The sequence below is a fragment of the Phalacrocorax carbo genome, chromosome 4, assembly GCF_963921805.1.
Source record: "Phalacrocorax carbo chromosome 4, bPhaCar2.1, whole genome shotgun sequence".
In the NCBI taxonomy this organism is placed as follows: Eukaryota; Metazoa; Chordata; class Aves; order Suliformes; family Phalacrocoracidae; genus Phalacrocorax; species Phalacrocorax carbo.
The window spans coordinates 25,971,440-25,993,147 of record NC_087516.1 but is presented as its reverse complement, the minus strand read 5'-3'; the positions used below and the strand labels follow the sequence as shown (position 1 = coordinate 25,993,147).

General features: G+C 39.5%; 1 protein-coding gene across 3 annotated transcripts in view; it reads right to left on the bottom strand.

Moving 5' to 3' along the window:
- KLHL5 (kelch like family member 5) overlaps positions 1-21,686 on the bottom strand; it is a 67,712-nt gene extending 46,026 nt beyond the window's left edge. For 2 of the 3 annotated variants that reach the window (XM_064449300.1, XM_064449299.1), the window contains exons 1-2: positions 21,496-21,686; positions 18,581-18,676 (exon numbers count right to left, since the gene is read on the bottom strand). The gene's annotated coding sequence lies outside the window, so the exon portion shown is untranslated. Of the gene's footprint in view, positions 1-18,580; positions 18,677-21,038; positions 21,058-21,495 lie in introns of those variants that run through there. The other variant, XM_064449301.1, reaches the window with a different exon arrangement.
- Between the last annotated feature and the right edge of the window lie 22 nt (positions 21,687-21,708).

The following is a 21,708-nucleotide window of genomic DNA, read 5'->3' as shown; positions in this document are numbered from 1 at the left end:
AACACAACTATGCTTTCAGTCTTCACAGTTCAGTTAGTCGGTTCAACTCTCCAGGGCATATATGCAACTAATTTATAATAAGTGTTTCTTTTCTACCTACAGTTTTCATCAAAAGTGAAAGTCACTATTCTCTCAGATATGCAGTTCATTATGAGCTACAAAATATGTGATCTTGTAATTAGGTTACCTGCAGTGTCCTTTAAAACAGGATACAGGCAGAGTCCATATGAAAACTTAAACAGTGCCCAGGTTTACCACCCAAAATACACATGCTCTGTTTCATACTCAATGACAGGAGTAAATCATGCTATTTTCTTGGGAACCAGAATACTGAAAGGGCTAGTCTTAACCTGGAAAGCTCACGCATCTACTGCTCAGAACACAGTTATTTATGAAAGTCCTCACAATGCTACAAAAGCTCATTTCTATAGAAACAGCATTCCAGCTGTTCTCTACAAAAAGATGCTGCATTTCAGAGTGCGTGCCTCACCAGCATCCTGGCCTACCAGAAACTATATACCAAGGCCTTTGCAGCATGTCCAGAAAACAGTTGAAGATACTTGGAAGGTGAGATGATTAAGTAGGTAAATATACAAAGTTGTTACTGTCTTTGCTGTGGATTTATTTTAAACAAACAGGGAAATATTTAAGAAGAGCAATGATTTAATATATCAGCATAAACACTGTACATACGTTTAACCAAAATGATACGAGACGCAGACCCTACAAGATAAGTAGGGTAGCTAATTGGTAAAATCTTACCTGCAGTGTTCAAACACCATTATTTGTGCAACTGCAAGTTGGGTGAAACTCCAGTACAGCTTAAGGAGTAATAACAAAATGGCTTCTCTTTATTTATCCTCTCCTTATATTTTGTGTTGGTGTCAGGTGTTGATCAAGGGTGCTTGTCAGCAGGACAAGCAACTGCTGTTATTTGCTAACAGACATCACAGCCACAGCAGTAGTATTTTAATTACCCATTTAGCTATGAAAAGTAAACTTTAAATACCTTTATTTCTGCTAGTATTGTAAATCCATTATACTTAAGGACTGACCTGGATTATCTTTCTTTTGTAACAAACTCATTTAAAATTCAAACTGTCCCAGCACAAGTCTACTAAGACAATGGCAGATTTGCTGATTTAGTGCTTTTTCAGCACTTCCTCATGACATACTGGGAAATACTGCCTAATTACTGCTTTTCTTCAGCTGTGAAACTACGCAGTCAAACAGAGATTAGAAAACAAAATGTGCTGTAGTTTTAAGAGACCAAAACACAAAAAACTGTTTTCTGTTTTCTTTCATTTTTTCTAGATAATACAAACTCTTGCTCCTCTATACACTCTCCCAAATTACAGTTCTAAGACAGACTGCATAAATATCTAAAATATTTCTGTTTCATATAAATTTGATACAAATTTGTATTACAAGATGACAAGATGAGACAAGTGCCACTTAATTCTTCAGTTTAAATTGACATTGCTTGGAAGTAATTGAGGGCCTCTTCTTGTTCTGGACAACCTTTATTACTGTGAATAATGTGATAGCTTTTATCAGGTCCCCTGCTGGGAGTTAACAGACTTGAGAGATCTCAAATGATGAGCTGTTAGGACTTCCATTTACTAGGACCACCCACACCTCACCTTTGATATCTCCCCTGGTGAAGGATGCTCACAAATCCAAATGCCCACTCCTAGTCTATGGCCTCCCACCATGTGTCTTTCTAACACACTAACACATTTCTGAGAAACCTGCTAAAAAGGTAAGCTGAACGGGACCATCTCAGTCAAACACAATATACACAGAGTTTGGAAGGATTCTGAAATATTTTTTCCATTTACTACAACAAAAGTTTTCATTTAATGAAAAAACAAGAGTGCTACACCCACTTTTTCTGACTTTTGTCACTGTTGCAGCTGAATTTTCTATTTTGTGGTGAATCATAACAACATTTTAAATTCAGGTACACTGTCCTCTTTGGGAAGCATAATGCTGTTCATATTAATGAGGTCGTGTAAGCTTACTGTGAAGGCAATTCTGAGAACTCAGATTTTGACAGATCAGATTGATATTGCTAAGGGTGGAGCACCTGAGCGTTTAAGTACTTCTTTCATATGAGCAGCTCTACTGCAGTTTGCAGTGGGGGACAGTTTCCCAGATTCTGCCTTGTGAAGAAAAGGAAAACATTTAAATGCATACCATATGTTGAATCTCCAATTGTGCAAGTAGGTCACACCAAGAACATAGCATAACAACTTTATAAATTGCTCTTTTCAAGTTCTTCAGAACAGTTTATCTCCACTGAGATAGAAAAACCTTTATTTTTTAATAGCCAAAAACTTTGCTACACTGACATTCTTTGATATTATATGTAATATGTTAAAGGAAGATTGTAATCCAGCCTAACTAGTTAAAATTTAGACAACATTTTTACTCCTAGGATACTTCTGCTGTATATTTTGAGGAAAGATACACTCTAAATATTAAGTACATCACTGGGAAACAAGGAAAAAATTATTATTTAAATAATCAAGTCTAAGCACATTCATTATAACTTCCTTTTTCACTAGGAAGTCAGTTAAATTTTCAAATAAATAGGTTTATGGAAATTTTTTTTTAGTCACTTTTAAGATTTGAATCTCAACACTACTTTTCATGGTAACATTTTTTCTGTCACTGCTATGTTTTGGCTTCAAAAAACTATCATCACTCAACTTCAGGGCAAATCAGACATAATATTTTAAAGGTATTTAGTCTCTCAAATGGATTTAAAACTATTCATTTTTAAATTGAAGGTCTAGGGGCATAAAGGCTCACCTAGTCATTAGAAGATATTAATCATCCTTTTAAGTGCCAATTAAGAATAAAAATGTCAAAATAATTAGATAGTCTGTTTTGCCTGCAAGAGTTGTTTCTCTTGAAAAAATACTACTTCACAAAAGCATTAAATATAAAAAGATATACTTTAGCAATAACAAGACTCATTAAGATGTGATAAAGTAACATATTATTGCCAATGTTTAGCGATATGTATTCTAAAGCACAACAAAGGTTCACCAACCGTAAGATGTTCATCAATTAATCAAATGCATACTTACAGCATTAAGGCTTTCAAAATTTAACACTATTTTTTTAAAAGGGATTTTTAAACCTTAAAATATTAATTTGAGGCATTAAAATAACCATTCAAAGAAAACTTCTATAGACAAACCCCAAACTGCAATCCTGCTTATACCTAAGCTTATGTTAAAAGAAATGTTAAATGTTTACTTTCTTTTTTCTTCCCTATTCCTGTGTTCCAGTCCCAAAATTACAGAAATAGCTCAACAAAGACTTCAGGAAGATAACTATGTTCATACTCTGTGATTCTATAAAACAATAACCACTTCCTATCCCAAAGTTTTTTATAAGTGCAATCACTTCTGGTTCATGGTTATGTGAACAGTCTCTTGCAGCAGCCACAGCATAGCTCATCCAGGAGAAAAAAAGAGGAAGACACCCTACAGTTAGTGACTGTATGTACTTAAATTCATTGTTCTGACTGGCAGAAATGAGATGCAGCCAAATTACTGGCAGTACATCACAACTTTCTGCCACTTTGCATTGTGCATTTCCCTTGAGAGGTACAAGCCATATATTTAGAAACACTGACTTTTTTCACTCAGCTTGAAAGGAGCATGAAAAGACCTGTACAGAGAAACAGTCTGGTTTGCTGTTTATTTTATTCAGATAAGGTGGGGGGGAGAAAGATTTCCATATGTGATAGAAGACTATATTGTCAGATCCTAGATTGATTTTTTTTTAACTCAAGCATCATACTAGTTCACACAGAACAATAGTTGTGATCCAAGACATTTAAATTTCTTTAACATTAAAACATTAACATTGATTTCTGTTTATCCAAGTAATATCCAAGCATTATCAGGGACTGCACCATCTGCGAGTAAAACCATAACACAGAGCTATTTATTCCTGAGTAAACAGTGCATAAGTCCCCTGAAGCTTATTCACCCTCAAAAAGTTTGCATTCCAAGTCCGTCAGGTCAGCTGTGGTTTTTCAGTTAAAACTCATTTATAATACAAAATGGACAACACTGTGAAAGGCCAGTCCCCCAAATCACAAAATCAGTCCTCCGTACCAAAAGGCTCAAGCAGCCACACAAAGATTAAGACAGGCAAAAGGTTCCCCATTCACACACTCCGGGAATACTGGTACTGTCAATTCTAATGAAAAAAAGGTAAGCCACCAGTCTAGGGACAGTAATACTCCAGCACAACTCATCTCCTCTAGAAATTTCACTGTTAAGGAAGAGTGTTAACAAAAACACTGTTCTGCAGATATTTAAGGAAGTCCTGCTGAAAGTAAAGCCATTCTTTAGAACTAATTTCAGAAGATATTGCCTGATAAAGCTACAGAAGGCCATATACCACAGACTGAAGGACTACAGCAAATCCAAACAAAAGAACATGGAGATAGTTTCCTTTTATCAAGATAATATAAACACAGCCAAGGTCACAGGGGGGTCTTTCTACGAAAAGTTGCAGGCAAACTGCAGAAGACATTTTTACATATTTCCAAGAGAGCAGCAGCTTTATTTCACCACAAGGCATTCAGTTTTCCTCAAAAACCCACAGAAAAACAGGTAAAGAGCAACTCTACCAACATTGTCAACAGCAGAGTGGATGCTTGTTTGAAAAAACATTACAGGTACTCACAGTTCTACATTAGGCCCCATATAGAAAACTACCAGATTATGACACAGTAAAAGAACAGTGAAAAAGTAGATTTTTCAAGTGATAAGGTAACACAAGATAGTGCTCCATGCCGACTACACAAACATCTAAGAGAAATATATAGAGGTCCGTGGGCGAAAAGTTTACACTGTGTTTAAATGTCAATCTATGCAATGCCACATCTATTGAAGCGAAATATTTCAAGATAGAGACTTGAGCATTCTAAATGAATGATTTAACTCCAAAAGACACCACAAGAGACTCACTATTTCTCTCTCAATGAGGATGTCTGTTTAATTAGCAGCTTCACTTAACACCCCCCACCCCCCAACTGAGACTTTCAGCTGCATAAGGGATAATACATGAGGAGATCATACTTTATTACATATTTATAAAACAAATGGTGTGACCTCATCTGGAATTCCTTCTGTGCAATTGGTCACTGCAACTCAGAAATAGCATTGCAGAACAGAGGGTTCACAGAAAGGCAAAACAAACAATCAAAATATAAAACCAACAACCATCACACTAAAAGGCAGAATGCTTATGAGAGTCATATCAATGTTTATAAGTATCACATTAATGTTTTGGAGAACCATATTAATGTCTCATTAATATGAAAACCAGAACTTTTATTTAGTTTTAAGAATTAATATTACATCTACACAAGACACACTTGTGACATTTTAGGAACCCAATTGTGCGTAACATCACAGATGCCAATCAGAATTTCTCATAAACATCCTTGCAACATAAAAGAACTCTACCACTGTATGCCCACCTGGAGCTGAATCTCACAAGGGACATCAAAGGCAACACGAGTGACTTCTAAAGGTACACAGGTGACAAAAAGAAGACTAGGGAGAATGTGGGCCTGCTGCTGAACAGGGCAGGGTCCTGGTGACACAGGAGATGGAAAAGGCTGAGAATGCCCTCTGAGTCTGTCTTCACTAGCAAGATTGGCCTTCAGAACTTCATGAAGTTCAACAAAGGAAAGTGCAAAATCATGCACCTGGGGGAGAACAAACCCATGTGCCAGAATATGCTGTGAGCCACATGGCTGGAAAGCAGCTTGACAGAAGAGGACCTGGTGGTCGCCAAGTTGAACATAAGCCAGCGATCTGTCCTTGCAGCAAAGGTGACTAATGGTATCCTGGGCTGCATTAGGAGGAGTTTTGCCAGCAAGTCATGGCAGGGGATCCTTCCCCTCTAGGCAGCACTGGTGAGGCCACACCTGGAGTGTGGTGTCCAGTCCTGGGCCCCTCAGTACAAGAAAGACATGGCCATACTGGAGGAAGTCCAGCGAAGGGCCACAAAGATGATGAAGTGCCTGGAGCATCTCTCATGAGGGAAGTCTGAGTGAGCTGGGACTGTTCAGCCTAGAGAAGATTCAGGAGGGTCTCATCAGTGTATACAAATATCTGAAGGGAAGGTGCAAAGAAGATGGAGCCATGCTCTTTTCATGACGGTCCAGCAATAGAGCAAGAGGCAACAGGCAGCAACTAAAACACAAGAGGTTCCACCTAAACATAAGGAAACACTTTTTCACTGGGAGGATGCTGATACAGGTTGCCCAGGAAGGTTGTGAAGTGTACATTCTTGGAAATATTCAAAAGCTGTCTGGACATGGTCCTGGGCAACCTGATTTTGGTGACCCCACTTGAGCAGGGGGGCATTGGACCAGATGACCTCTAGAGGTCCCTTCTACTCTCAACCATTCTGTGAAATGTTGATCTGTTTGTAAGGTGGCAAAAAAGAAATCAAGTATCTAGTTGACCACCATCTACTTATTCAATGGACTTATGTCCCCTCCTTAAACTGACGTTACAAGAATGGCTGCTGGGACAAGTAAAGAATTATTTTAATTAATAACAATCTGCATTTATCATACAAGTAATATAAAAGCAACATAACCTATCAAATGAGCATCCTAATTCTATTTGTACACTCACATTGATGGTATCAGAGCCTTAAGCCTTAAAAGTAACAGCTGGATAGAAACAAACCATTTTGGTAAGCTCAAGGTTAGACAGATAAAAAGGAAAACATTTTGATCTACTGCCAGTTTGTGGTTATGATCCTTACAAGTACAGAAGATGACTGCCAAGCATGGTAATTAGATGTATATATGTGAGAAATACAACTCATCAGTTCCGTGCTGCTGAATGGAAATGTTAGTCCATAACAGGTTATTCTCATCCCCCTGCTAAATGAAATATTTTTCATCTTCTAGACATATAAACAAAAGTAATAAGTGCCTTACTTTTTAAAGAAATACTTTAGAAGCATTTTGTTTGTTAGAACATTATCAAAAGAAAACTGTACATGCACATGTTCTCCCTTCTCCAGCATGGTATTAAGATTTTCTATGCCAACTCTAAATATATATTATTTTCTTTAATACAGCAGTAGGGTACAGACGAGCATTTTACCAATTCAGCTTGCCAGTCATGATCGCTCCTTACACAGTTCATTGAACACAGATGAAGCAATGACTATGTAAGAAATGCCACACAAAGAAATTATTTCAATTTCTTACAAAATATATGTAGTAAAGATTTTTAAAAGAGCATTCATGTGTTCATACTCCAATTAGGGACTTTGAGATGAATCATCACCAATGATGACTAAAAATCCTGTTTACAATTAGACCCATTAATAGCTGACAGATATACATTACTAGAAAGTATTATCTTGTAGACCAGAAAACCCAACTCTTTCATCTTATTTCTTCGTTAAAAGTGACATTTACAGCAGTAACTGTAAATCTGAAATTAAGCACTGAAATAAGAGATCAATATCAGAGAACAGTATTCATAATCAAACAGTCCCAGAGATGTTTAAATTGGATTATATGTATATTTGTTTATAAAGACACAATAAAATGCCTTGTATTATGTGCTTTAATTGCAAGCATGGTATCCTGATGATAGATTTTTCACATTACAATAAGCTTCACAAAGCTGTAAAAGCAACATGATTAAATCAGAGATGATAATTAAAGGTTTCCATTGATTTTACCAGTGATTTGGCTCAAGGAAGTATTATTAGGGAAAAAGCCCATGCAGAACAAATCACAATATAGTTAATTTTCCCCTTCACTCCAAAACTAGTTCTCTGCCTTGGGTCAACATTGCTTAAAATAATGTGCCTGAAGCACATAAGGAAAAATATCCTTTAATTCTGTATTTGAATACTATTAAATCTCAGAGTAAGCTACATATCAAGTCACCATGTATTCCTAATTACAATTAGAAAACTGGTTTCTTAGGCTCTCCATTCTGTCTCTGCAGTTTCATGCAGAAGTAATCTCAGGTTCCCCACTATTATTTATTTTCCACGCTCTTCTAAAAATAGCTCCAGTTCTCCTGCATGCTTCGTCTCACATAGCCTCCTCACCTACATACACATATATTCCCTCCCTGCCAGGTACCAGGACAGGCAGGACAAGCAAATCCTTTGTTGTATTCAGACTCAGAAACAGATGAGCTCATCAGCTGGCAGGTTAAGTAGTATTACTTACTTGGCCATCCCTGCCTACCCATATTTTCAAAACTTTTCAGGAATTTAAAAACAATAAGGGCTCCATTCTGTCAGAGTTTGACTGAAATTGGCAAGTAGACAGAAATGTTATTAGGGAGGAATTGATAAACATGTCATAAAGCTAACTCGCCTGCGGAACTTACAGACTCACAAGCTGCATACCTTTTGCTTCTGAGTATGCACAACTGCCTTACCTTGAGTGGCCACATCCTTTTCTGAATTCTAAGCCCAGGATTTAGAAAAGAAGTAGAACAGAAATAATGACAATACGTGACTGATTGTTCAAACACAACTATGCGTTCCTACCCCACCACAATTTTGTAAAACTGAAATGACCATGAGAAAGAAGGTAACAATGGTAGAAATCTCAACCACTTATTCAACCTTTAAATCATTGAAGTACTTGCAGAGTTGACTGTCCAGCTATCCTAAGAGGCATACTGATCCCCATCCTAGCTGCCTCACCCTTGTTTTTACAGGAATCCTAAATAATTTCCTGTTCTGCACAGAGTGTGGTAAGTAGACATCTGCAATATAAATAAACTGCTGGGATGAAGACAGTATACTAATCCAAACTGTTGGCACTCCTAGGGGCATGAGGTCCACTACTGAAGTAGCATCCCAAAAAAAGAAAACACTTGAACCCAGATAGCTAAAATGTCAGAAGAAGGAGGCATAACTGAGAAAAAGCTTTCATTGTTTGCTTACCAAGTGTTTTTTTCTTTCTCTCCTATCACCTCTGGCTAAATCTTAAGGGAAATACAAAACTAACATGTTGTACTACTGCATGTGGACCTCATCAGATTTAGATAGTCTGCAATCATTTGCCCATCTATCCTCCCCATTAGCTCAAAGTTCTAAGAATTCCTAATGTAACTTTCAGTATTTATAAACAGTATTTCTCATTCATTGAGCTTGTAAGTTTTCAAACAATAATGTTTTAATATTTATGGAAACTATCATTTAATCTGTTTCAAGTACAATTGTTCTTTGGTCAAAACATCAGTCAATTTCTTATGCAAATCTGCAATTTAAATTTGTATCTGTTAGTGAAAAAATCTATGAAGTGAGAAGTCATACAAAGGAGTGAAGTTGTGTTACTTATCACTTGATCTACCTATGTTTATGAACTCATAGATTAATTTTAGTTAATAACTTTTATTTGCTTGGAAAATAATTTCCAGCTTAAAATGCTATGATTCTTGGTGAAGAGCTTGCCAAGCCTTATCAAGTTATGATAACATTATTAAATGCTCTACTTTCTTAATGTTTTGATTATAGTTTGAATGCACAAGCTTGTGATTACATTTACATCCAAAGTACCATTTCTCTTATTGCATGTAAAAGAACAAGATTTAAACTTTGATCTCATCTTTGGCAAGGACCAAGCAATCATTTAATATTCAAAAGTACTTCTTTTTAGAATATTAGAATATATTTTAGAATATCCATCAGACAAATGCATATGTCTCGTAATGAATAATCAATGTAGAATGTTTTACTTATCTGGAAGGCAACTGTCAGGCTAACAGCTTATTTGTGCAAAAGTCAACATAAAATGGCTACTCTGGTAACAAGTAAGAACTTGCTTACAAACAATCCAACCACCAAAACAGCTGACAAAAACCTCATCTTCCTATGAGCTTCTCCTATGTCTCCTCATCCCATACAACTACTTGTAAGCATTTAATTAATTTGGTAATTCAGTCATATTACCATTTGTATTCTTTATAGTTCAGGTTAGTTAGGAAACCTCTCTGCACTTGATTCTTGTCTTATTGTACACTATGAATATGTACCATATTACCTAGCCAGGTGCTGTGAATATTTCATCTGTTCTATGGGTGTACTTTAGCCTGATTTTGACAAGTTCTGTTGGCTTTGAAATCGAGGCTACAGTAAGTGTAAGAATGGTGTGCGCTTTTTTAAAAAATAATGAATTATACTATCTCCACTCAAACCAACTGAAATCTGTGCCAGACAGATATCATCATCTCACCTATATAGCCCATTATCAAAATGTTATCAGTATTGCCTCTTACAGCTTCATAACACTGAAGAAAGGAGGGGAAGTAGAAGAGATGGAAGACATCACAAAAACCACCAGAATTTTAAAAATAATCTAAAAGAGGTTTGAGATAATGTAGTTCTCTCCTCTTTTTGGTTCTGAATAGCTATGATCGCACAATAGCGTAGCATACTTAGAAATAAATTTTTAAAAGCAGGATGGTATAAAGACCTGACCACAGGTTCTTCTTTTCTCTCTGTTCCTTCATTTCTCTTTCCCTTTTATGAACAACATATGCAGAAAATAGAATCAAAGGTGCCAGAAAAAAAAACCAAGGGGTGCTCAGCAAGTTAAACTGCTTACAGTTTGATAAGACTGCAAGATCTTCCTATTCAAAGACAGTATTAAATATGTATTTGTAAACAGTTCCTGTAGTTGAGAACATGGCTGCTGATAAGCAACACTGAGCATAGAAGGGTTACAAAAAGTACATCATACTACCACACCCTTTCACCTATTCTGAAAAAATTGGGTGAAACTTGGAGGGAAGAATAGGAAACACATTCTGCTCCATCTAAGTCCAGCTTTAAAAATGTATTGCCTATTAATTACACTGATTAAAATATATGGAAAAGAGAACTTCAAGTAAACTAGTAGGAAGCAGATAGAGCAGAAATAGTTTAATAGAAACATTTCACTCAACTGAAAGCATAAAACTGCAAAGCTGAACTATTTTTGTTTTGTGTTTAGCTTTTCAGAAGATTGGGATCTTTTTCTTTTCTTTTTTGGTAATGGCTATTAATATGGCATTTCAGAAGAAAGCCATATCTTGGATACTAGTTAGTAAAGAAACTGTTTCCTGCAGACCCTCTCTTCTCACAAGTTTAGGTTCTAATCACAAGTAAGATTGGAGGGAAAGGATTTCTTTTTAACCAAACACAGAATACTATAATCACAAAACAAAAGAGTGATGAAAGAAATAATCACAGTTCTGGCCTCATAATACCCAACACTTCACAAAATGAATTAATTTTTCTTTTAATGTTGTCCTTTCCAATGCTACTGGTGTAACACCTCACCAAGGTGAGAATTGCTTTACTGTTGGGAGACAGAAAGCCTATTTAGCTGAACAAAAAGTCTTCAATTGCAACCCACAGGAAATAATTAAGGAAAAACTGTCAGAAACAGGTCTGAAAACATAAAGCTGTCCACAGCACTCTTGTTAGTTTCTTAGGCTTTCACTCTTTTTAGGTAAGATACATTCTGCTCCTCCTCCCCCCATGAGCAAGGTCTGCAAAGTCCCCTGCAAGGAGAAACTGTACCAGCAACATACAGTAGACATCGTAAAAAGAAATGATGAGTGCTCATGGTGGGTGACTCTCTGTTGAAGGGTACTGAGGCACCCATCTGCCGGCCTAACAGGGAGTCACGAGAGCTATGCTGCCTCCCAGGAGCCAAGGTTCGAGACGTGGCTGAGAAGGTACCACAACTCATCAGGAGAACAGACTACTATCCACTGCTATTTCATGTAGGCATGAATGACACTGAGAGCCATAACTTGGGTAAAATCAAGGAAGACTTTCAAGCCCTGGGGGAGCAAGTGGAAAACATTGGTGCCCAAATGATCTTCTCTTCCATTTGCCTGTTCAAGAGAGGGGAGCAGCCAGAAACAGGCACATAATGTATATCAGCTCCTGGCTACGTGGCTGGTGCCACTGTGAGGGGTTTGGCTTTTATGACAATGGGGTGTTCTTCAATGACTACAACACGCTAGGGAGGGATGGAATCCACCTGTCCAAAAGGGGTAAGAGAATTTTCAGCAGTACGCTGACTAACTTGGTGAGGCAAGCTTTAAACTGAAGGACTTGGGGGGTGGGATTCATTGCAAAAATGCTCACACCAGCACGTCCAACAGGGGAGTAAGTCAGGCCAAGCAGTGTGGTGACAAATGTTCTGTAGCTGTCTCCCAAGAGGTGAAACAGAAGAGTAATGATCTCAAGTGTACAAAAATGCACGCAGTCTAGGTAACAAACAGGAGGAACTCGAGCTCCGTGCCCACTGAGGTGGTTATGACATCATAGGAGTAACTGAAACATGGTGGGACAACTCAAATGACTGGGGGATCGCAATGGACGGTTATAGGCTCTTTCATAAAGACAGGCAGGGTAGAAGAGGTGGAGGAGTTGCACTCTACATTAAGGAAAACATTGAATGTATCAGAGTCAGCTATTGTGATTGCGACTGCTCTATTAAATGCCTCTGGGTTAAAGTCAAAGGGGTCATCTCCAAGCAGGACCTCACAGTGGGCATCTGCTACTGACCTCCTAACCATGATGACAAAGCCAATGAAGCAATGCTTGGGGCACTAAAGCAAGCTTCTGGCCAACAGAACATGGTCCTGATGGGTGACTTCAACTGCCCAGACATCTGCTGGAAGAACAATACGGCAACTTGCATGTCATCCACCAAGTTCCTGGAATGCATAGAGGACTGTTTCCTGACACAAATGTTAGGTGTGCCAACCAGGAAGGAGGTGCTGCTGGACTTGCTATTCACAAACAGAGAAAACCTGCTTTGTAATATCTTGGTTAGTAATAGCCTTGGCTGCAGTGAACACAATATTGTGGACTTTGGGATCCTGCTGAGCATACTGAAGGTCAGCTCTAAGACAAGAACTTCAGTTCACTAAGGGCTCATTTGGGAACGATTCCATGGGATGCTTCCGTGGAAGACAAAGGAGCTGGTGAGTGCTGGGAGTTCTTCAAGAACTCTCTATTGGAAGCACAAAGCCAATTTATCCCCTACAAAGGAAAGGGAAGTAAGCGGAGCAAGAGGCCCCCTTGGCTCAATCATGACCTCCTGGGTCTACTCAAATCCAAAAGAGAAGCATATCAGAGATGGAGAAGTGGAGGATTATCCATCGAGAGCTACAAGGGCATTGCCAGAGCGTGCAGAGATGCAGTTAGAAAAGCAAATGCCCAGCTCGAATTGAAACTGGCTGTAGATGTCAACAAGAAAGATTTCTTCAGGTATGTCAACCACAAGCAGAAAAAGAAGGAAAACATAGGCCCACTGTTAAACAGAATAGGAAAGTCAATCACCAACGATGCTGAAAAGGCAGAGGTCCTCAACACTTTCTTCACCTCTGTCTTTACCAACACTGTAGGGTCCCAGGCTTCGGGAACAAAATTGCCAATTGATCCAAACACCGACCAACCATCAGTGAAGTAAGAGTTAGTACATGAATTATTACAGGAGCTTGACCCCTACAAACCAATGGGCCCTGATGCCATCCACCCAAGGGTGTTGAGAGAGCTTGCTGACATCATCGCAAGGCAACTCCCCATAATCTTTGAGAAGTCGTGGAGAACAGGGGATGTCCCAGAGGACTGGAGGAAGGCAAATGTTACCCCTATCTACAAGAAAGGCTCGAGGGAGGATCTGGGTAACTATAGGCCCATTAACCTTACTTCAATCCCTGGGAAAGTTATGGAATGAATCCTCCTGGGGGCCATCACAAGTCAAATGAAGCACGTGATTGGGAAAATCCAACATGGCTTCACTAAGGGCAGATCGTGCTTGACAAACCTGGTGGCCTTCTATGACAAAGTGACTTGCCTGGTTGACATGGGGCAAGTGGTGGACATTGTCTACCCAGACTTTTCCAAGGCCTTTGATACGGTCCCCCACAGCCTCCTCCTGGAGAAATTAATGTGTTGTGGCCTAGACAAGTGGTCTGTGCAGTGGGTGGGGAACTGGCTGACAGGCTGCGCCCAAAGGGTGGTGGTAAATAACTCCTTTTCCAAGTGGCAACCTGTCACAAGGGGAGTCCCCCACGGATTGATATTGGGCCCAATGTTATTCAACATCTTTATAAGTGATCTGGATAACGGGATCAAGTGTAGCCTGATGAATTTTGCGGATGACACCAAATTGAGCAGGGAAGTAGACACTCCAGAAGGGAGAGACACTCTGCAGGAAGATCTGGATAGGCTGGAAGAGTGGGCCAACAAGAACCTTATGAAGCTCAATAAGGACAAGTGTAAGGTCTTGCACCTGGGAAAACATAACCCAAGAGTATAGCACAGACTGGGATCCACCTGGCTGGAGAGCAGCTCTGTGGAAAGGGACCTGGGGGTCCTGGTGGACAGGAAGCTCAACATGTGTGAACAGTGTGCTGCTGTGGCCAAAAAAGCCAATAGGATGGGGGGTTGCATCAAAAAGGGCATCACCAGCAGAGAGAAAGAAGTCATTATCCCACTCTACTCAGCACTTGTCAGGCCACACCTGGAGTACTGTGTACAGTTCTGGTCCCCGCTATACAAAAAGGATGTGGACAGGCTGGAAGGGGTCCAGAGAAGGGCCACCAAGATGATCAGTGGACGGGGAAGCCTGTCATACGAGGATAGGCTGAGAGAACAGGGTTTGTTCAGCCTTGAGAAAAGGAGGCTTAGAAGGAATCTCATTACAATGTACCAGTACTGAAGGGGTAGTTACAAAGAAGATGGAGACTCCCTTTTTATATGGAGTCACATGGAGAGGACAAGGGAGAATGGACATAAGTTGTTCTTGGGGAGATTCCAATTGGACATGAGAGGAAAATTTTTCACAGTGAGAACAGTCACCATTGGAATAATCTCCCCAGGGAAGTGGTTGACTTGTCCACGTTGGACACTTAAGATTTTGCTGGACAGGCTGCTGGGCCATCTTGTCTAGACTGTGCTCTTCCTAGAAAGGTTGGACTAGATGATCCCTGAGGTCCCTTCCAACCTGCGATTCTGTGATATAAAATCCAGGGAGTGTAGGCATGAGAAACACCTTACATTTTCAAGATGTTTTTCAAAGGCTTAAAAGGCTGTAATTATGCAAAACACTTCGGCAAACTGTGGCTTTTTGAAATTGTAAGGGGTGACGTTCCTCAAAATTAAAAAAGTATTTAATCCTTAAGTAGGAAAGCACTTATATTCTATATCTAAAAAGATGTCTAGAACAATTAATACAGTCTTTCAAGAACTTCACCCCCCCTCCACTGAATGTGTAATACAGGGCCATAGGATTTTTTCACAAAATAAAAGTAGAATGTCAATTTAAGTGGCAATTTATTGAATTAGAAAGCACTGCAAATTTTAAGCAAGGTGGTGAAATGCTTGTTAAGTTTTAAATTCTTTTCAATAGAGTCAATACAACGCACATTGACTATTTTGACAAAAATATCAGCTAAGGCAGGGGGACAAGTCTATCTGGACACATTTTAGAAGAGTTGACATCAGTGCTCTACCTTAAATTTCACTGTTTTACAAAACATCTTGTAAAATTTTATACAGTTTTCCATTAATTCTGAAAATCTGATGGATGCCCTTGGAAGAATCCAAGGAACTAATAAAAAATTCTTCTTCAGAGTATATCCTGTTGTTACGGAAGACACCAGGATTTTTAACATCAGTTGCACTTAGAATTGCCAGAAGGGGTAATTAATTGGCGAAGTATTCCTCTGAACAGATTGAAATCAATACCTCTCTCAACTTTACAGAAATCTGTCCTCTGGAAAAATGCCAGCATAGTCCATAAGATATAATTATTAATCAGCAGCCCTGCTTGATAATTAGTCATTCTACTTTGCAGTAAGACGGGAATAAGGATTTCTCCCATAGTTGTGCACCTTTTCAGTTTCTCCTCTTTGGAGTATATTTTGGCATTTGTTTCAAATTCTTTTTAACTTCCATGACCACTAGAGAAAAAGGCACAGGCCAAGTCTAAAAATTCTGACAATCTGGAGGAGGTCAGCTATTTTGGTGAGTAACACATTTTGAACTACTGCAAAATAATAAAAATAAAATGTCTGTTCTCAAGCTAATTTCTGGAGAACCTTAGCAGTTCTAATAATTTTTAAAGCTCAGAAAAGTGTTGATATCACCTCTGGTGGAAGATACCAACAAGGATATAGGTTGACTGAGGAGAAAGAGAAATGGAAAGGGGGAAAAAAAGGGGCAAGGGAAAAAAGCCTTACTGGAGGGCAATCCTTCATAACCAGAAATTAAATAAAGCCTATTATTTCCCAGAAAATATGGTAGTCAAGGAGGACTGGTTTCCCCAATTGCTTGATGCCATTCATATACGACTCAATGACAATCATTTTCTGATTATCATTGCTGTTGCATTAACAGATTATCTAGGAAAGGCTTCTAAACATACAAGGGAGAGGATAAATAAAATGGTGTCAACAGCTTCATAGACAGAGCTGAATCTCAAGGTACTTGAAGGAAGACCAACTGACACTTGCTTGAGTTTCAATCTCTCAATCTCATGTTCTTTATAGCCCTGTGCTTTTAATTTATCAGACCTGAGTAAAGACAGAGGAAGACGTCAAGCTTAAGCAGGTGCCTCCCAATCTCCATCTAGGCAGTAAGTTGGCAGCATCAGGTACCAGAAGCATCACACTGCTATGCTATGCTAAAATATTTGGTATTGGTGAGAGTAATGCAGAGTGAGAAACAGGTTCTTGGTTTGGTGCTATATAAGTAAGCCCACATTGAAGGAAAATGCACAGTAGACTAATATATCACCAAATACTCTCCCGTTGTTGGTCCTGGTGATTATCATAGCTAGTTCCAGTAGTTTGACTGACAATCACTTGCCAAAGTCTGTACCACTTTGGCAACCATAAACTTGGAGCAAGCTCCTTGGGCGTCTTAGAAGCATTTTCTTCTTTGGGACCACAGAAATAGGAATACTAAAGTGCTATTTTGATATATGTTTCTAAGTATAAGAAGCTTATAAGGATTAATTTCTTTTAGCCCAAATACTCACCATACGAACTGAAAAAACATTATCTTTTTTGGTGCACTAATGGGGGAAGAAGTGAGTATCTGAAATATGCAAGAAATTTATAATTCATCTATACAAAAGAAAATAAGAATACTGAAATTTCTCCCAACAGTTTAATAAGGAGCAATACAAAGAAATGAGAGGATGGCAATGGACTCAAACTCTAATCCTCCCAAACTCATAATTGTCAGCTCATGAGTGTCACAGCCATGCACAGAAAATGCCTCCCCAAAAAGCAAGATCTTGTAATAACTACACCCAGAATTCTCAAGTACTTTGTCATGACCCTTAATAAAAATATGTATCGAGAGTTGTGTACTTCTAGGCTAGAACTGTTGCAGCAGATAGCCACGAAGGACACTACAGCTGGTGCTCAGCTATCACTGGGCTACATTTATTTGAAACAGACTTCCTGTTATTCTAGCATGTAGAACTGCAACATTCCTCTAGAATTCTTGCTCCTGGAAAGCTAGTCAAAGGTTACAGCCCCCCAAAATACAATTATTATTATGCCAAAAAGTTCATCAAGAACCAGAGAGGTAGAAAAATCCACAAAAGAAGAAATTAAAGCATCTGCTCTTAAAAATGTTATGTATATGGTAAATTGCCAGTGATGTGACAGATGATAACATGAACAGTGAGAAAGACCATCTCTCTTCTATATTTGCAGTGTGACATCAATACATTCTAGACAATAAAGGAGCATGTTTCTTTATCAACATTCCCAAAGCAGAGAGATATCAGTCAAGATAGCAGATTTTTTAATTGTAGTAAAACTTAGCATTCCTAAATTAATTGGAGTGCTTTTCTCATCCTCACCACTGTTTTTTTCAGCAGTATTTTACTTTACAGAGAGTTCAGATAAAGCTAGATTCTTGCATGTATTCATGTTTTCAACATCCTTTTATCCCTTTGCTTTGTGTAAATGTCAAAGCTATTCCCTTTGAAAATTACTTTAGCTTAGACCAGTCTTACTACTTTCCTGCTAGAAAAATGAAAAAGTGAAAGCCAGTCAGTATTATTGGAGTAATGAGATCTGACTGGGCAGTTGGTGGGCCTCCATTCATAAGCATTTCTCTAAAGCAGTATTTTCTCTTAACAGGTTCAGTATCAGCTTTTCCTGTTTTTCCTATAATGATTAAAAGATTCAAAGTTAGAGGTTTCTCATGCATTTTGAAAAGATTAAAATTGAACTTTATAGTAATACTGACAGTCTTCTATAAAGCATGCTTTGATAAAGAGCAGAAGTGATGAAATCACATAAAAGTGTTCCAAACACTGGGATGTGAAGTCCACAAAAGCAAAGTCAATTCCTGCTTGTGTACACTCACCAGAAGGAAGGCCTCAAAAGACGTATAACACAAAAAGGATGACATTTCATATGTAAGGAAGAGCCAGTACTTTTGTGGGATAAAATCATGTTCCTTATAGCATGACTTACTGTTAGAATTGAGTAAATACAATAATTACCTATAACACTGGAATAATCTCTAGGTGTTCAAAGAATCACGTAGTTCCATTTGCCTTCCTCCTTCCAAAAATTTGAGGTAGCAGGAAAAAGAAAATCTAGAAGCAGAAAAATAACAATGCAAACAAATAAGAACCAGCCATTGGAAGGGGGAGAATCTTGAAAGCATATATAACTTCAGATATAACTTCCTTCCATTTGTCCTGTGATTCCTAAGTTTCAGGGGGGGGAAAAAAAAAAAAAAACCAACCCCAAAAAGACTCTACAGAAAGAGGGGAAATTAATATGAAATTTGAATACATAAACTCTCAGGTAACTCTGGGATACAAGACAGTTTATTTTATTTTCTTTCTTTTTTTTTTTTTTTTAAAAAAAAACAACCTTAGTGTATTTTCACCCCTATTTTTGGTTAGCTGTAATTCCATGAAGCAAAAAGCAGTGAAGAATTGCTCTGCCACATGAAGCACTTAAACTGAACACTGTTGCCGAAGAGTAACATTGACCGTATTGGTGAATAAAGCCAAGTACTACCACTAAACATGCTTCAATAAATGAAGTAGCTCTACAAGAATTCACACTTACTGTTACAGTGGTTCTCAACCCTTTCCTATTTACAGGCCACTAAAAATTTTCCAGATAAAGAACCTCTACTCAAAAAACCTGGCCTGCTGAAATAGCATGTCTCTACTTTCAGCTTGGCACCAAACAAACTAACTATACGTGTTTTAAAGTAAAAGAAAATGTAGCCCCATAGGCTACCTCTATGTATAATGTGACACCTAGTATCTGACCTCTCATGGTCTGATCTTTTTTACCAGCTGCAAGAACCTCCTAGCTGTCTGAATAGTAGTATTCCCTCGTTCTTGCATCTGGAGCGTGTAACCTCATCTCTCCCATAGGATTAGTTTTTTTAAGGCTATACAGCCATTTAATACATGTATTTATGGTCAGAAGTTGCTTTGTTGGTAATTTTGAATGAAAGATTTTGTTCTTATGAAAAAAGCAAATGGTGGGTAGTTAGGTTTGTAATTAACGCATTCTTCTACTTGGTAAGATTGTGGTAATAAAAGGCGATTAAATTGATAGGGGAGTAGGCACCCTTTCCCATTGTAAGAGCTTTGTAAGGGAAATGTAAAAATCACATTGTAATTTCTTAAGAGCTGTAGAAACTTTCATCATGGGGTCACGTTATGTCTAATTAGGTAATCTACTCTACCACATCATGAAACACTGAATTACATCAACAAAAACACAAGACATCGACACAACCAAAGAACAATCTTTTTAAAAGCACTGGTGATACAAAAGTCCAGAGAGTTGGAACAAGTTCATCAATATGAATTGTCATTGTTAGCAACAGTTTGCAACTACCATTTGACCGTAATGGTCTAATGTAAGATTTTTTAATCTTCATTAAAATTATTTTCTATTTTAAATTTGCAGGCATTGCACTTCCATGAAACATAATGTGTTAAAATTTACTGCCGTGGTGTAAACATGCTGGCTTGCTAGCGAACCTGCCCATCCAGAGGATGGTTCAATGAAGCTGATGCTCGGCAGAGGAAAACACTAGCAGACTTGGATTAGGGTTGTTATTATTATTATTTTGGTTTTATCCTGCTTTATGCTCCTTAGCATTGCTCAGCAAGTGGAAAACAGGAAAAACACAGGATGGGAACACTATCTCCTCTATCGGGAATGCACCTATGAAGTTCAAGAACAAGGTGCTTTTTTTTTTTTAATGTTCACCCACATATGCCTCTGGAAATTCTCATGCAAAAGTACCTTCATGAGAAACGATCAGAGATCTTTTCTGGCAAAATTAATGAACAGCTCATGAAAACACAATTTGTGGTCTGTTTTTGAAAAGGATCCATCCTCACAATACAGAGGATTTGTCTAGATACAAAAGCTACACCAACATCACCATGAGTTCAAATTTTTACTCCTATTAATGCTAGTAAGAAGACTTGCATGATAATTTTTACTTGAAAATAAGACTGTATTGAGAGTTTAGCTTATATAATTTGATAATTAACTTTTAAGTAAAAGAAATCAGCAAACCCAAGCCTCCCTTTTTTACTGTTCTGACATCAGCAGCTAAAACCTGACACTTCTGCTCGAACACTCTGATAACGAGCCATGGATAGCTTGACTTCAGCTGGACTGCCAAACCAAAGCACTGCTAGCGCAGCTAAACCAGCATGAGTTCAAAGCCCAAAACCACAAAAAGGATTTAAGTAAGAACATGAACCAATAATATATATATAAACATCAGTCCTCTGATGTTCAGCAGTTATACTACTTTTTCCCCCCATGTGATAACATCCCTCCACATTTGGGCATTTGGCAGTCCCTGCTCTACTCCGTTCGACCAGTCTCGAAAAAGAAAAAAAATTAGTTTTTCACTATTTCATACTACGACCGTGAAGATTAAGAGACAAACAAATGGGCAAATACCTACAAGCCTACTGTGTTAAGTGCACTTTTACCGGGTCTTCGCTCTGAACCGAGGGACCCACGGGGGCTGCCCCGCCCGCCGGGACACAGACTCCCTCCCCGCCGGGCTCGCTGCCCACCCCACCACCACCCCCCCGCATCCGGCCGCCGCCCCCCGCCCGACTGCCGGCACTTGCCGGTGGCAAGAGTCCCGCGCCCCCCACCCGGCGGGGCGGCCACCGCCGGGGGGGGGGGGGGGGGGGGAGAGGGTTCCCGCCTCAGCCCGCCCTCAGCCCGGGACCGTTACCCGCCCCGCGGCCGCTCCTCGGGGCGGCAGCCGCCAACCGCTCTCCGCAGCCGGCAGGCGGGCGAGGGCCCGCCCCTCGCTAGCCCTCACCCTCCTCCTCGCTTTCTCCTCCCCCTCCCGGCAACCCCAGGCCCCCTCCTCTCGCCGCCAAGCCCCGACCGCCCTTCTCACCTCTCAAGGTCCGGGAAGCGGGCGAGGTTGGGCGGGGAAAGAGAAAACTCGCAGGGGAGGCGCCGGTGCCCCGCCCCGGCGGCAGCCAGCGCTCCCGCTCCGCCGGGGGAGGCCGCGGGCACCGGCCGATCCCTCCCCGCCGCTAACGGGTCCCCGGGGGCCCCGCTCACGGCCCCTCCCCCGCGCGCGGGGGCGGGGAGGGGCGGGGCAAGA